The 16,678-nt window shown below is 35.8% G+C and overlaps 2 protein-coding genes across 5 annotated transcripts in view; one reads left to right on the top strand and one right to left on the bottom strand.

Moving 5' to 3' along the window:
- LOC142342898 (arrestin red cell-like) overlaps positions 1 to 16,678 on the bottom strand; it is a 553,550-nt gene that overhangs the window by 173,254 nt on the left and 363,618 nt on the right. The gene's annotated exons all lie outside the window — the stretch shown is intronic.
- LOC142342897 (mannose-1-phosphate guanylyltransferase catalytic subunit beta-like) overlaps positions 11,695 to 16,678 on the top strand; it is a 45,616-nt gene continuing 40,632 nt past the window's right edge. Inside the window, exon 1 of the mRNA XM_075394552.1 lies at positions 11,695 to 11,706. The gene's annotated coding sequence lies outside the window, so the exon portion shown is untranslated. The remainder of the gene's footprint in view (positions 11,707 to 16,678) is intronic.

The raw sequence follows: 16,678 nt of genomic DNA, 5'->3' as shown, positions 1-16,678 counted from the left end.
TTTTATGGACTGGTCCCATCTCTTTTCCTGTGAAATAAAAGTTATTTTGTTTGGTTTCAATTTTATCTGGCGATATGTTGGCGTTGTTATTGGGTTTTGTTTTTTAAAACGGACAAAGTTTTTGATGTAATTATTAATATTTCTTGTTTTTGTCTGATTCTGCTGATCGCTTTAAATCACTTTCTTAATATTGGCATCAGTCTAGTTCATCATTTTTTTTTTACTCTAGTGAATTATTTGCTTTAGAGGCTTGTCGTTCATGCATCTATATGCATGCATCTATAAAAAAAATACTTGCGTTTTTGGATTTTTCTATCCAAAAATGTGGACGAAAAGTGTCGGAACTTTTTGTGCGATCGCACATTACCGAGCCTGTTCTTTTATTATTTTGACATAAGGGTTTCGTAGAATTTAAGTTAATTTTCGAGTTCGGAGCATTGCCTTTTTTTGTTGCTCGTTCTGTTGTCTGGTTACTACGGTTGACTACTTAGGAGACAATTCAGTTCTGTTAAGAGGCAAAATTGAACATTAGATACTGCTTCGCCAATAGTGCTTGGTTCTAATGGACTCCATATATAAGCTTCGTTAATCTTTGAATTTGCTTTTATTTGTTTTTTGTTTCTAGTTATTAAATGTAGCCAATCACACGTAACGTTGAGTGTTCTCACCAGGTATCAGCAAATTTATATGACGTTTTCAAAAATTAACATGGTTTTGGTGACTTAACAAAAACTCAACTTTTCTCTTTTTTTGTTTCTAATCCTTTTTGGCTTTTATGCGCTTCTGGTTGTATTGCAAAAAAAAACAAATTACAAGACCATTGATTTTCTTCTGTTTGGGAAAACTAGCCCATTTTTTTATTTTTTTATTCTATGTTTTTGGGGTAATTTTTTTTGGGTAATCTTTGAATTTTGCTTCGGGTTTATAGTTTTGTTTTCAAAAGGTGCAGTGCTCTCCTTAATTTAATAATTCTTATAATAATTCATAATAATTTAATAATTCGTATAATTCGTTTTGATATATGTTGACATCAATTCAGGTTTACTTTTTAAAAGAAAACAGTGTACTTTATTGTTGTCTGTTTTGTTATTCTCAATTATAAAAGATTTCATGAGAATTGCAGTGCAGTTTTAGGGATTTAGTGGTCGCCTTTTGCAGTTACTGACTGAGGTACCAGTTACTTTTTGAAGGTTTAACTGACTTTTATATCTTGCAGTAAATTGTTCTTGTATAATTTATCACTTTATCAATAGCTGCAATCAAGAAACGAGGTCTGAATACCCTACAATGATTACTGACGTTTGAACTTCATTTAAGTGTTTTAACATGGGTTTCAGATTACTTCAACTTTGAAGCCTGTAATTATTCTAAAAACAAATGTTTCAAAAACCAATAATTTTCTTTCTCTTTTCGTATTTTTTTTCGCTTGTTTTCGACAAAGCAAATTTGATTAATTATGAAATGTGTGATCTTTTTCAGAAACAAAAATTTGTAAAACTTTGAACTTTTTCAAAGAAAATATTGTTCTTTTTTTCCGATAAATTTCTGTTTTTTTCGTATTCGTTTTTGCCTAAAATCATCTCAGTGTCACAGGCTGATTTTACGAACTGAAGTTGAGAATTGGCCAATTGGCGTTTCTCTCTTGATTTTATTTATGAGACCTGCGATCTTATTTTCAATTCTGTTACCCAAATTAGGTAACGACCGCACGTCAAAAATCCAAATTGTAACTCTTTCCCTGAATACTGACACTCGACAGCTAAATTTATGTTCATGACTTTAGTTGTTCTCTTGTGTTGTACGGGTTGTTGGTAAATTGATAGGAAATTGTTTTAGGTGAAAATCTCAAAAAAATATCCCAGAAAGCAAAATTTTAACAAAATAGAGGTACTCAAGTTGCTTTCTTTCTTGAAAGACCTTAGTGTTTGATGTTTAGTTTGAAAATTAGATAGAATTTGAGATGGGGATTAATTTTCTTTTTTACTGGGTGCTTACTTGACCAATTCAATGTTTTTTGTTCGAGTAATTGTTTCAATTTTGATTATTTTTCCATTAAGAGTGAATTTTTGTGGTTCAGTTCAACATTTGTTCCTTCTAGTGGACACAAAAGTATCCAATTCGCCATTAACCTCGCTGGTATTGATGTCTGCCCGAATATCAGATAACGACAGGATTGACAAAGAGCCCGTGTTTCTTATAATTTATTTATCCTTTTTTCTGAAAAAATTCTGAGGTTAGTTCTGAAATTTGGCTGCTGTGGTTATCGTTTTTCTGTTTAAAAGGTTTATTACTCTCACTGTTGCTAACGCAATTTGGTGTAAGCGTATATGAAAACAGATTTTTACTTATGCTTTTGCACAGACTGTTCCAACTGGGATTTAGCCCGATGGTTAGGACCTATGTCGGTTATATAGGGTTTGCAGTTCGAAACCAGGTGGGACCAGTTTATATATATATATATATATATATATATATATATATATATATATATATATGTATATATATATATATATATATATATATATATATATATATATATATAGAATCTAGAGGTCAAATTAATTACATTTTTAACCTATTCTGTCCTTGAAAAGATTATCAATTAAGTTTGGCCGACAATCTATTAATCGTATCATTTTTTTATGAATTTTTGAATCTTAAAGGTTAAGAAATACAAACACGAATTTTTGTGTTCTGTGTACCGAAACAGGATTTTTGCTTGCTCTATCGACTTTCTTCCGATACATTGTTGATCTCAAGAAAATAGGTTTTGAATTATTAATTTTTTAAAAGATTTTGCTTTTATTTCATTTTGAAAGTTATCGCAACAAGAGCGGACATTTTGGTCCACTGAGAGAAAAAACCAGGGCCCACAACAACTGAACTGACCTTTGTGAATACACGGTTGTTGAACACAACAAATTGCTTACAAAACCAGTGACTAGAAAATCCTGATAGGAATATTTGAGTAGTACAGCCGAATTTCAACAAAAACTGTAAGACCAAAAGAATTTGGGTCAAGAGAGTGCATTTTACGAAGAAAAGGCCAAATTGACCGCAATTGGCCAAAGAACAAGTAAAAACTCAGAAAAACTTGTTATAAATCAAAAATTATCAAACTCACTTGTAACTGTTAAATTGATATTAGTCAAACGTAAATAAAGGGCAGGAACATAAAAAACAAGCTTTTGTCAAAATCTGAGAGATTTTGATAATTTTTTTGGAATTTGAAAAACTGACTTTTGAATTATCAACATTTGTTTAATTTTTCAAGAAATTAATCGATTATTGATTTTTGGTTGGGGCAACGTTTATAAAACATGAATTGGGTAGATTGTAAAGATTTGGTTTGATTGTGAGAGATATATTGATTTTGGAAATTTGAAAAAAAATCTCGAATTCACTTAAAACAATAGTTAATCGAAAGTTTCAAAATCCAGTATAGAAGCGCAGTTTTTGCAATTCCGGGATTAAGTTTAAAACCATGCTTGGTAAACTATGACAAAACGGTACAGTATCGGTCGGATAAAATTTTCGGCACAAAACTGATATCATAATCTGGCACGCACTAACTATTTCGTTAAATTCTTACATAACAAATAATTCTCACGCACATACGTTTTGCGGACTTATAGTTTTTTGCCCTCTAAACGGAGCACCAAATATCTTTGGTCTTTAAAAGCAAACAGACGTTGTGATTGTCGTATGACGTAATGATTGATCTAGTGTCAAAGCGAGAACATAAAGATCCAAGCTTAGCAAAATAATACAACCAATTTTGCCAAGAAATTCATTTGGAACTTAATTTGTTAACTTTAATTTTGAGGCATCAAAAACCACTTTGTTGTTTGCGTAAGAAAACACATTATTACAAACTGAATAAAGGATGCCGCAGAGCCAAAAACTAAGAAACTTGCCGCTGAAGCTGGGTTAACGTCAAGTTCCCACTGAGTCCTATTTTTTCGGCTTCAAGACCTCAGTTTAACTACTAGGGATATAGACATTGCCTATTGTAGGCCTCATTTGCTTCTTCGCGTCCCACTATTGTTGCTTGTTTTTCGTCTTAGCGTCGTTTGATCGGCATCGCTTTCTTGGTTAAAAGTTGGCAACTGTTGCTGACCCTCAGTTGCTTTTTCCTATTCCTCAACTCGTTCGCTACGTGGTCGCCGTCCTGTTTTTCCACTGCTCTTGAAATATGCATATTTTCTCTAGTTCTATAGAGCACTGGGGTTTATGATCTCTGAGTATCAATTACTTGTGGTTCTCTGTCCCCAACTCAGAGTACAATGGTTATAGAATTTTTGGTCGTTGAGGCTCAGTCATTCAATCCGGTAAAATCTCGGTTCGTTCCTCCGTTTTCAGTTCACATTATATCTCCTCTGTTGGCTGATTGGTCCAATTATTAATCACTTCACCTTAAACTGTTCTACAGCCTAATTCTGTAGTGCAATAAAAACACTTTTATTTCATTTCCTTTGAAGTTCATCTGTTGTAATAATCTTTCGCCCATTATCTCAAATACTTTACTGGCAAATTTTGCAAGACGTATAACGTAAGGGCCAAGATCGAAAAACAGTTGTGCAAACTATTCGAGAGCGTTGACGACGCTATTCAGGAAAAATCGAGGCGAGTGAAAGTAGAGGGTTTGGTTAACAAATGTAAAGATCTCCTTGAAACGTGCATAGCAAAAAATGATAGCTTTGATAGTTCCCAAAAAACCCTTTTCTCCGTTTCTGCTAGAAACTTTTCGAAGGCATCAGCAGCTCGTAGGAAAATTTTTATATTAGAAAAAATTAGAACCGAAAAAGTTGAGGAAGAAAATAAAGCTGGCGCTCGAATTGATAAAAAAATAAAACTCAGATAGCAAAAATAGAACGTGAAATGATTGCAAAAAGACGTGAGATAAATTTGTTTTCCAAAAAACGTCAAATAGACCTCAAGAAATTGCACCAGGAAAATGGGAAACGTCTTATTAAAGCATAAAAGCAAGAAGTTAAATTATTGGATTATGAATGTTTGCATTTAGAGACAAGCACTAATTGTTCCACAAAAATATCCACTAATCTTTCGTCAAAAATCCTTCAACAAAGGCGAAAACTGCGTTATAGATAGAGTTGAGACAGTTGGTAGTAAAAAAATTGCCATCTTGAAATGCAAACAGAAGCAATTCAGTTCCCATTTTGATTATGCTTTTTCTTCTGCGGCAGCTGCATCTCAGAAAAATTTTTCCGTTATTCTAAAACAGGTTAATTCATTCGAGAATCAAACATATGAGAACCAGCAGCCACAAGATAAGCAATCAAAATCAACAGCAGAAATGATTGCTCAAGAGTCAGATTTGACTGGAAACGATGGTCAAGCACCAACACAAATCAGATTGAGCAAACAATACTCAACATGACTGGTAAAATGCGCTCTCCGTTGACGCGCAAATCAAACAATTGCCAAGCCAATTAGAAAAAAATTTGCCTGCAGCTGCGGGTAGCACGCAACAGCCTCGGACATATCGACACCACTAACTCACTATAGGCCCAATTTGAAAACCTGGACGTTAATTAATTTTCCATTAAATGCGATCTCGAATGCTTTCCTGAGCGTTTCACAGAATCCCACAGCTGATTTCAAAGCAAGCGTACCGGCTACAGTAAACACGGTAGGTGGTACATCGTACTATCATAATAAAATCTCCAGATCATATTAGATAACCGAGCGTTGTAGGTTGCCCATTCTGCCGGTATGCACGACTGTTTTGTCCTCGTTCCCGTACCACCGAATTACGCCACCCATGCAACATCCTTGCTTGCCGCACTCTTCAGCATCTCAACTAGTAACAGCAAAAGACCTTGCCCTGTTGCTTAGTTTCAGTAAGAAAAATCCCTTTTCCGATCGGAAACTCTCCCAATACAAAGGCAACACCCATCAATAGCACAAACGGTTTGGCGGTTGTAGAAGTGCGATTGATTCGCAGACACTGACTGATGACGTAAAGCTAACATACCTAAAAATATTGGTAACAGGGAAAGCAAAAGCTGCAATTGCAGAATATGCCTATTGTAGGTCAATGTACAGAGATGCAGTGAAAACACTGGAGCACAAGTTTGGACAGCCATAGCCTGTGGTTACTTTGCATTTTGATAAATTGTCGATTAATCCACCGGAGAAAATACATAACTCAGAGAGTATGACCACTTTCGCCCCTATAATAACAAGTCTCACAGGCGTATTTATGTCATTTTTATATGATTCACGCCTTCATAGCTCGTCCCTTTTAACCAATGCAGTTCAAAAGCTTTCAGCCAATTTAAAAAGAATCATAATCAACGCACACACTGAATAAAGAGTGGTTGAGACCAACAACGTTTGATTATAAAGATTGCAAAAACTCACGAGCGCATGAAACCAATCGTTTTGAAGAGCAAAACTGAGGAAAACGGTAGCATAAGTGTAACAAGAACAAAAATTTCCTCAAAAGTCTTTGCCGCTAATGCAAATGCAAAACAACATGTTTCAAATAAAACATCTCAGAAAGCAAAAAAATGATCAATTGGCATGCGTGCCAAATTTGTTTTTCGTGCTTCAACGGTAAGCATTCTTACCGAACGTGTCCAAATCAACGAATATCCATAAACAAAGGCGGCTAAAATACTCAAAGCACATTACTTCACGGGGCAGAAAGCGTTTTCCCTTAAGTATTGAAAATAAAAATAACATTGCCACGCCCAATAGAGTGAACTCCACAAAGACATCGTCTACTACGGTAGAAAATGCAAAATCCATGAGAAGACTAGTTCTTCGGAACTCACTTCAATCACCGATATGAAAAAGCGTCTTCAGGCCTTTGAAATTGATCTTGGAAGCACCTCAAATGTAAGCGCAAGAGCACTTTTTCTCTTTGATACAGCTTGTAGCCAATCCTTGTTATCTACCGAGCTTGCTTATCGTCTTCAGTTGAAAAGAGAGCCATTCAAATTGACAGTGAATGGCATTTATATGCAAGAACTCTTAACAATGGAAGCAGGGCAAGGTACTGTGCAACCAATAGGCGAAAACACTTGTTCTCCGTTCGTTTTACTCCCTTAGGTAAAAAAGAATTTACTAGTAAGTTCTGACATCATCGATAAAACCACTCTTTAAGAAAACTATCATCACTTATGCGTATTACCGAACAAGACGTGCTACTACGTAAACCGCTTGCTGTTCGTTTACAGTTGGGATGGGTAATATGTGGTCGGCTGCTGTCTACATGTGGTGCGATTTATAATTGTTTGAATGCAGCTGCTAAACAGGAATACGAGTTAGCAGCAGAAATAAAGTCTTGGTAAGACATGGATTTATTTGGAGCAGTTAAGTAAGTTGGTCCCCGTTGAGCCTGTGATATTTGAGCAACTAAAAAACTCGAGCACTCCATCGTACCGAGTGAGGTCTGATATCATGTAGGCATGTTTTGGTCTTCAGACAAAACAAAACTCCAAACATTTTTTTCAACAATGGCGCAGTTCAAATCAATAAAGAAAAGATTAGGTAAAGACCCCGTTTTGTAATAAAGTTAAGCACAGACATTTCAACACGATCTTGACAAAAACTATGTTATTAGTTGAAAAAATTGGAATATCGACAATTGAGCTGGAAGGGAATGGTATCTACTTCATCACCCAGTTGTGAACCCCAACAAGCAGGAGTAATATCTAAAAGTCTTTAATGATGCTTCAAAGTTTCAGGTTATATCTCTAAACAGTTTATTGCTCACCAGTTCAGACCTCTTGCAGAAACTAATCTATACCATAACCCGATTTCGTCAACATGATTTTGTTGTTTTTACTAATATTAAAGGTATGTTTTTTACAATATGGTGTTTTGCGTTTTTTTTTTGTAGCGGGAAGATCCTTAAAAGAACATTAAAGTACATCACTTCACAAAACACAGTTTTGGTTCAAATGATTCGCCAACTTGCGTCACTTATGCCTTATTGCGTACCGTGAGAGACGTTAAATCAGAATTTCTCAACGATATTCAATAATTTTATATCGATGACTACCTGGACTCAGTGGAGTCACCCCTCATAGCACTAAAAGGTTAGCCCAAATTGATTGAACCAATCAACAGAAGTAGTTTCGATCTGATTAAATTCATCAGTAATGTACCGGTCCTCCTGGAGGAGGTGGATGATAAATCAATTGAACAAGTGAAATAGTGCTTCAATGGGGAGGAGTCATCATCTCACGTTCTAGGTTTGAAGTGGGCTCGTATAAATGACACACTAGTGGTCAGCTGCGGAACCAAAATGTGAATTATCTAAGGTTGTAACGCGGTTGTGGTGCTCTGAACTACCAAAACTTGGGCTAATGACTATACCGCAGAGCTATTTATCGGGATCATTTGAGCACTTTGAACTACATGTTGTTGTGACAGTTCACAGGAAATGTTCAGCGCGGTCGCATTTTTGCTCATCCCCGTGAGTTCTTCAAACAACAGAAAAGAAAGAGAAATAGCTTTTGTCATAAGAAAGGTTCGAGCAGCTCCGAAGAAAGCGATCTCGGTCCCTAAACCTGAACTCCAAGCAGCTTTGCTGGCTTATTGCGTCAGATGAGAAATATTCAAGGTGCTCATTGTTCACATTCATAGCACACCTCATGTGGACAGATAGTACCAGAGTCCTTCAGTGTTAAAATTCCCCAGAAAAACAGCCGTTTTTCGCATAACGAGTCCCGGAGATACTAGAGAAATTAATAGTCAATCAAATGGAATCACTTACTCACAAAAAAATCTGACTGACGCCGGCAAGAGGGGAATGTCTTCGGAAGCGTTGCAGAACAGTTTTAGATCATCAACGCAGCAGAAAAGAACTTCGGTTTCTTACACAAGCAGAATCTTTTCAATTGAAGTTATGCAACTCCGTAATTTGAATACAATCGATAAAATAAACCCTATTGCAATTTATTTGCCTTATGTTGGACATTGAGGCCTGCTCCGTTCATCTGGTCGAATCTTGCTCCTCTAAAAAATGACCATGACGGTGTCAATTATCGTCGCGCTCTTTTCCAACAGAAATAAAGGGTTCTGAAATTTTGTTCATGTGTTCGTTCAATACGTTTCAATTGTGTCCTTTGCAGAAAACAAAGCACAATTTCTTTATCACCTATGATTGCTGATCTTCCGTCCAAGCGGTTTGCCTTTCAGAAGTCCTCCTTTACAAATGTTTGTCTCGACTATTTCAGTCCATTTTACGTCATCATCCGTCGCTCCCCTGATAAAAGATGGGGTTTTCTTATCACCTTTCAAAAAACTAGGCAGTCCATGTTGAGATCGCACACTCAATGGACATAAACTCGAGTGTTAAGGGAATCGAACGCTTCACTAATTGTCGTGAAGGGCCATTGGTAATAAGCTCCAACAACGGCACTTACTTTGTCAGCACAGAGAAGGAACTATTGTTATGTCTTTTGAAGTTGGACAAACATAGAATTGCTTCGAAGATGGCACAAAACGGAGTCAAGTGGGAACTTAACCCTCCTTCTGCTACAAACCACAGAGAGGTATGGGAAAGGCTGGTCCGAAGTTTCAAACAAACGCTGTACGCAGTCCTTGGAAATCGTCGGCTCACAGACAAAATGCTACTCACTACAACTTGTTTCATTGGACACTTAATTGACAACCGGCCATTTACTGCCGCTAGTTCTGGTGCTAACGATTTAGATGCATTAACGCCAAACCGTTTTTTTGGGCTAACGCAATACTTGACTTCCTTCACTCTCCCCTGTCGATGATTTTGTTCACTGAAATATGTCGAGTGGCCAGCGTAAGCTAATGCCATTTAGAAGCGATGTTCAAAAGAATAGCTTCCCCAAATGAACCGTCATTGCAATTGGACTACTCATCCGATGAAATCATAAAACCTCTGATCTAGTTTCGATAATCAATCGCGACAGCCCAAGAGGCTAATTTCCCACTCGCCCGTATTTTGAGTTTACGTTATGGCAAAGATGGCGTTGCATGGTCCGCTCAAGTCCAAACAGCATCCGGCTCATTAACTCGCCGTTTGTTCATTTTTATACAGGTTTTCGTATGGTCAATTTTGGAGTCTGAAGTTGTTGCTAACGCAATTGCGTGTAAGCGTAACTGAAAAGAGATAATTACTTGTGCCTTCGCGCAGACTGTTCCGACTGCGGTATAGCCTAATGGTTAGGACATAGGTGCCTTAACCTAGAGGTTGCGGTTCAAACCCCGGTGGAACCCAATTCTATATATATATATATATATATATATATATATATATATATATGTATTTATATATATATATATATATATATATATATATATATATACATATATATATATACATAAATATAGAATCTAGAGGTGAAATTAATTGCTTTCTTGATCTTCTCGACCTTGAAAAGAGCATCAATTACGTTTGGCAGACAACATTCTTAGTTGTCTGATGCAGTAAATCTTACGTACGTTTTTCTTTTATGAATCGCATCAGTCTTATAGCTTTTTTTTGTCTTTTACGTTGTGAAATACGAAGATTATATATTTCTATTTTTGTACTCTACCAGGATCTTTGTTTGCAGTTTTGACTTTGTCCCGCTACATTGTTGATCTCAGGAAATTAAGTCTTGAATTCTTATTAGTTTTTTATTAAGAATTTGATTATCGCTCAATTTGAAAGCTATCTTAACGAGAGCGGACACTCACTGATTACAACTCCAATTCATTAACTAGTGAATGAAACAAATGCGTATATAGTTGTTTAATGTTTTGACGTAAACTCTTTGAGTTCAATTCAGGTTAAAATATTAAGGAAAACAGTGTACCTCTTTAATTTCTGTTCTACTATTTTTAGGGTTTCAGCACTTTTAGGGTTTCAATGGTTGTCTTTGTAGTTGATCATTGAGATATCTTTTAGGTCTTAAAGGTTCAACTGTTTTTTAAATCTTGCCAAAGTTTTTTTTCTTGTATAATTCGAAAAAAGTGTTCTTATAAATTTCGAAGAAATTAACGAGGCCGAAGAACTCAATTGACTATCTTTTCTGTTCCAGATCATTCTAGTTTACAATTGTACCTAATTTCAAACGACAAGCAAGTTTTCCACCGCTAATCTACTCAATGCTTTCTGTCAAATGTTCTGCCTGCCTGAAATATGGTTGACGGAGAATATAAATGAGAATGCAGATTCTCTCCGGCTATTAGCGTCACCGAAAGGGCAGACCAAGTGGCAAGAGTTCCCAAAAACATGCTGACTTACTGACAGCACAACATTCTAAGGTGTAAATTAAGTTCCAGTTTCACTTCTTTTATCAATGCAATGTTAATCTCGTAATGTTTAATATATTGATATTCATTGTTTGCAACGCACTCGAAATTCACGCTCAAATTGTAAAAAATTAATTGAAATCGCAAACACAAGAATTTGCAATAAACTGACTGGTTCGAAGAAGAGTGTAGGAAATATAACGGAAAAAAATGAACTCAGGACATACCAGAGATAAACCTTCTATCAAGTCTACCAATTGGCAATTTTATAACAAAAAGCGACAATCTCTATCAAACCTATTAAATGTTTAAAAAACAGATCATTCAAGGCATTGTTTTGAATCTCTGGACACTGAAAAAAACGCTGGAATTTCATTAATTCATTTAGAGGGAAACAAAAAAATTTCAATACTCTAGGTGCGTTGCAATGTTCGTTTAAAGACTTATTAAATAACGAGTTTGAAATATCAGAGTTTCCTGTTTATACTTTTTCTAACGTTGGTAATTTTTTTGGAGACAAGAATGTTAAACGATAGACCCAAGAAGATAACCTAAGCAAACATACCAAATCGTTCAGTTTTTAGTTTGTTAGAGAAAAATTAGTTCATGATGTTGTCAGGGAGTTGAGTTCCAACAATCCATTAGGTCCTTGTACAGTTCCTGCCTGGACTATAAAAGATGGTCAATAATAATTGTACCACATCCTACTTAAATTCTTAATGAATACATTAAACAAACTTTTTTTCCAGATTGCATTAAAAAAGCTGAAATCAGCCCTATCTACAAAAAAGGTGACCCGATGGATGCAACATATACAGCTCAATATCAATCACAAGTGCATTTTTAGAAATTTTAAGCGAATCTTACACAAACAAAGATCGAATCACGCACAAAAAATTGAATTTATGAATCCGCTTCAATTTGATTTTCGAAAAGTTGTTTCAGCAGCCGATGCTTTGTTACTTTTTAAAGAATCGTATTGTTTAATTGTAAAAGTGTTGACACAAACAATTTTGTCAAACCTGCACTTTTGGATCTCTCAAAAGCATTTGATTCCTCATCTCATGAGAAAAACCAAAAATAATTGGCTTTGATAGTAATGCACAGAACCTGATAAAATACTTTCTTTCTAAGAGACTTCAGGGTGTAAAATTAGTTTTTATTTACTCCAAATGGATAACAGTTATCAGAGGTGTACCCCCAAGGAACGGTATTGTGGAATTGATGTAAAAGTGGTACAGCATAGTAACAACTGCTTAGTTTTTGCTTCTAACAAGGATTGAAAGATAGAAAAAAGTCCCCGGAAACTAATATACAAAATTAATCAAACTTCTTCAGTGACATCAATTAAATTTGAATTCTTCAAAAACAGAGTTTGTTTATTTCAGCAGACAAAATGTTCAAAGAAACACAACCCAAAGTACAATATTAATAGATGACAAAGTAATCAAATAGTCTAATTAATGGAAATGATTACGACTAACTATTGATGGCAGTCTCATGAATCATCTTAAACAAACGTTAAAGAAAATGGATCCGGAGATAAAACTATAGACTCAATTGGAACACCCTACATTAAACTCAACTCCATAAAATGTGGTACACTTAATCGGACGGTTTAGCAATGAGTGCTTTGCTAGCTGTAATTTTGGCAAGTTTGTGGATGAAATCTTTTGAAAAATCCTTACAGAAAACAAATGAGGGAAGGGAGAACAAAACTCCTGGCACAAAGTTGATTTGCATTGACTGTAACCGACGCGTTACTTTCCGAGGGAAAGAGGTGGAGTGTGAATCATGAAAAAACTGGTGTCATGCAAAACACCAAGATATCACTGACACAGAGTATAAGACCATGCAGGACATTGTTTGGATTTGATCCTCTTGTGCTGAAAAATGTACAAAAAAGGACACACAGGAACTGAGATTATTCAAGAGGTATGTTGATGACAAAGTGTGCACCGTCAGGGGGAACCCTCTAGATTACCTTGAGTATCCACATTCTCTTCACAAGATCTTACAATTCTTTCTTGAAACACAAAAAGGTAGTTGAGACCTGGCATTTCCAGATATAAACTTAAACGTAAACAAAGATAGGAAAATTAGAGGTCATTGGTATAAAAAATCCACCGAAATCTAAATATCAATAGCTGTGCACCGTTACAACATAAAAAAATTGTGATCCAAGGGACTGTGTAGAGGATTTTTTATGTGACCAGTGACTGGCAATCATTTGATGTGGCTCTCCAGAAAAATCAAGAGATCTGGACTGAAAATCTATATACAACTGAGTGGTTCTCCAGTGTTGTTAAAGAGTCGTTGGATAAAATAGTCACGAGGGAAAGGAAAAGGTCTCAACAAAACTCAAAATTCTTAATAATAAGGAGCCTTAACTGAGATTTTTTGTACAATACAGAGGAATTATTACTAAAAATTTTGCAAGCAGACTGAAGAAATTGTGTGATATTCAAATCACTTTCACAACAAGAAAGCTAAAAACTTGTTTATCCGCCTTGAAATTATCTTTTGACAAGAATCTGAAATCCCATGTTGTATTTAATGTTACATATAACGGATGCAGTTCCATCGATGTTGGCCAAATCATCCGAATTATTCCCACTAGATTTTTGGAGCATCAAAAGAACGATTTCCAAGTGGGACAGCACATCGTTGAATATTGTGGTACAGCGCATAATATTGAATGTGAGATTCTTGATACATGTCGCGGGGTATGACGACAATAGAAGCGATCTACATCAAAAAGCTGAAACCGCAATTAATAACGCGCGATGAGTACGGGGGGGGGAATTGAAATTGAAGTATTTGTTCAAATTCAAAAAATTGGACTTTTTAAATTCAAAAATTATTCTGGTACATGTTAATTCAAAATTTTGTCAACTCCAACAATTAAAAAATAAAAACAGATAGATAAGAATGAAAATTAAAATCCCTTTCCAGGAATATAAAGCAATATATCCGGGATTTTTAAAACCTCAAGAAAAAATTCTATTAATTTTTGTGTGATAAGTGTAAATAAAACGTTTTAAAGTGATTTTAACTGCAAATTTTTTCAAAAATTCGATGTTATTTTATCTAATTTCTAGGAATTAGAGTCAAACACAAGCCTATTATACTTTGTATATGACTTCATTTAATTTTTAAACCTGACGATGAACGCAATGTTCAAAAACATTCGTTTTTCAATCAATTTAAGTTTTAATTGACAATTACTTCTTCTCTACATCCCTACATTAAGCTTAGAAATTTAACTTCATTCAATTGTTCTGTCCCATCTCAATTTATCCGCTTTATTTACTAAGCACATTAGAAAACCCAAAACTTATGACGACTTCTTTAGAAAATCAGCTGAACTGGGGACTTAAAGAGGTGTTCTTCCGCTCAAGTTGCATATCGTCACGGCGCTTAGGAAAAAAAGAACAGGAAAGCGGGATTCAACAGAGAATTTATCAACTGTCCATTTCTTATCTCAAAAAATATATGAGGCGAGAATAAATGCATTCAATACTACACTGATTTTATCTTGTGCAAGTTAACGAGCATACTCAAAAATAATTTTCCACGACCACAGATCAACTTCTTTTCTAGACAACTTTTTTTCCATGCTACGTCAACAAAATAGAATTCACTATCAAATCATATCACAGATTTCAAAACTAGCAACAGTGTGTTCAAAATTATTGTTAATAAAGCACTACAAAGATCATTTTCCTGATAGCTTGAATAATTCTGAATGTCTTTCGTGGCGAGATTTTCGACTAGTTTAATCTTTAAAAACCGCACTGTAGAATTTTGCAACAATTTTTTTAACGTAATTTTGTGATTTTTACTTTTTATTTAGCGAAGCCTTTAGGGATATACCATGGGTTTTCACCCTTTTATGTCATTAGTGAGTAAGTTTGGAATGTTGGTTAAAGTTTGTTCATTGGCAGAGTATCCTCCAGGTACAAAGATTGGTTTCGTTGCACTTTTCGAAGTATTTCCAAAATTGCTGTGTTATTCGTGCTATTCTGTTTTCTTTCGTTGTTAAGTCGATATGTTTACTCAGAATGTTTTGCAGTGTTCCGTTTCGTGTCCAGAAGTTATCGTCGGTCCTTTTGAGTCTGGTTTTGGGAATGTTGAAGCTGGAGTTGGAGCCTTGTCTGGTTCGTTCGTTGGTTTTACGTGATATGTAGTCTGATGTTTTCATGTCATACTTGTGGTCAGTGATGGCGCAGAACAGTAGGAGACTCTGGAGTTCGAAGTATATTGAGAGTGGCAATAAGTTGAATTCTTTGAGTCTTTCTTTATAGGGAATAGTGTTGTTTAGAATCCACTGTGTTGCACTTTTCTGTATTCTTTCGATGTTTGACAAGTCTGGTTTGGTTGGGTACGGGACCTCACATGCGTACAATATTACGGGTACCACGTATCCTGTGTATGCGTTTAGTGTCCTAAACGCAATATGTCACTCAATTTTCGAGCAAATGTTCAAGACGTAAGGTCACTAGACGGTTTTCTGAGTAATAAACCGCAGTGGTTCATAAATATTGACCATGACAACTATCTGAGAAGAGTGTTTTTAGCTCTGATCATTTGCTACTTCGCGGAAAAGTCTCAGTCAACATCAGACCAATACATGAAATCGCTGACTTAGTACCAGACAAAACCAGACTTCGGAGTATTTACATACAACAAAGCTAATTGAAAACAAAGAGATTCGGGTCACTGCAATATTCGGGTCTTTCCCATTATAGCCCCCACCCCCTGCTTAGTGGTCAGTCAGATAACCTATGGCCCCCAATCATGGTAATTATACCATAATGGGGGGCTATGATTTCATGGGGGGGCTATAATGGGAAAGACCCCAATATTCTTTACCAACTTTACTGCAGGGGCGTTGTCAATTAGACGATCGACCTTCGAAAATAGTGGCTTTTTCGTGCCTGAGTCTGGTACTCAGGCACGAAAAAATTAGAATCGTGGTGTACTCTTAACAACATGAAACTAAATGCCAAAAAATTTAGTCTGGTTGTAATCAAAGGTGAAATGACCGCTACACAACAAAACCAAGAACTTATCAGATCTTGTTTACAAAGGGATCTGGGTCTCCTAGTAAGTTATTCATTGAGCTGGACTGAAAACTGTACTATTAGATTGAGCAAATCTCTAAGAGCCCAATAGATACTATTAGGTACTATTAGATCGAACAAATCCCTAAAATCCCTAATCCCTCAGCTCAAAATCCATGCGTACACAGGTTATGTCATGCCAATCCTCACTTGCTGCTCTCAAGCCTTTTATCCCAGCGTCAGCTCTCTGAATAGGTTAGAAAAAATTGAAAAGCACGCTACAGTTTGGTTCTACGGGTACAATGACAACTACAAAGCCAGGCTACTTCGCTGCAATCTCCTACCAGTATCCCTTTTCA

This window comes from Convolutriloba macropyga, chromosome 7, assembly GCF_964194025.1.
Source record: "Convolutriloba macropyga chromosome 7, txConMacr16.3, whole genome shotgun sequence".
NCBI classification, from domain to species: domain Eukaryota; kingdom Metazoa; phylum Xenacoelomorpha; order Acoela; family Convolutidae; genus Convolutriloba; species Convolutriloba macropyga.
The sequence above is the reverse complement of the archived record's forward strand: the minus strand, read 5'-3'. Positions and strand labels throughout refer to the sequence as shown.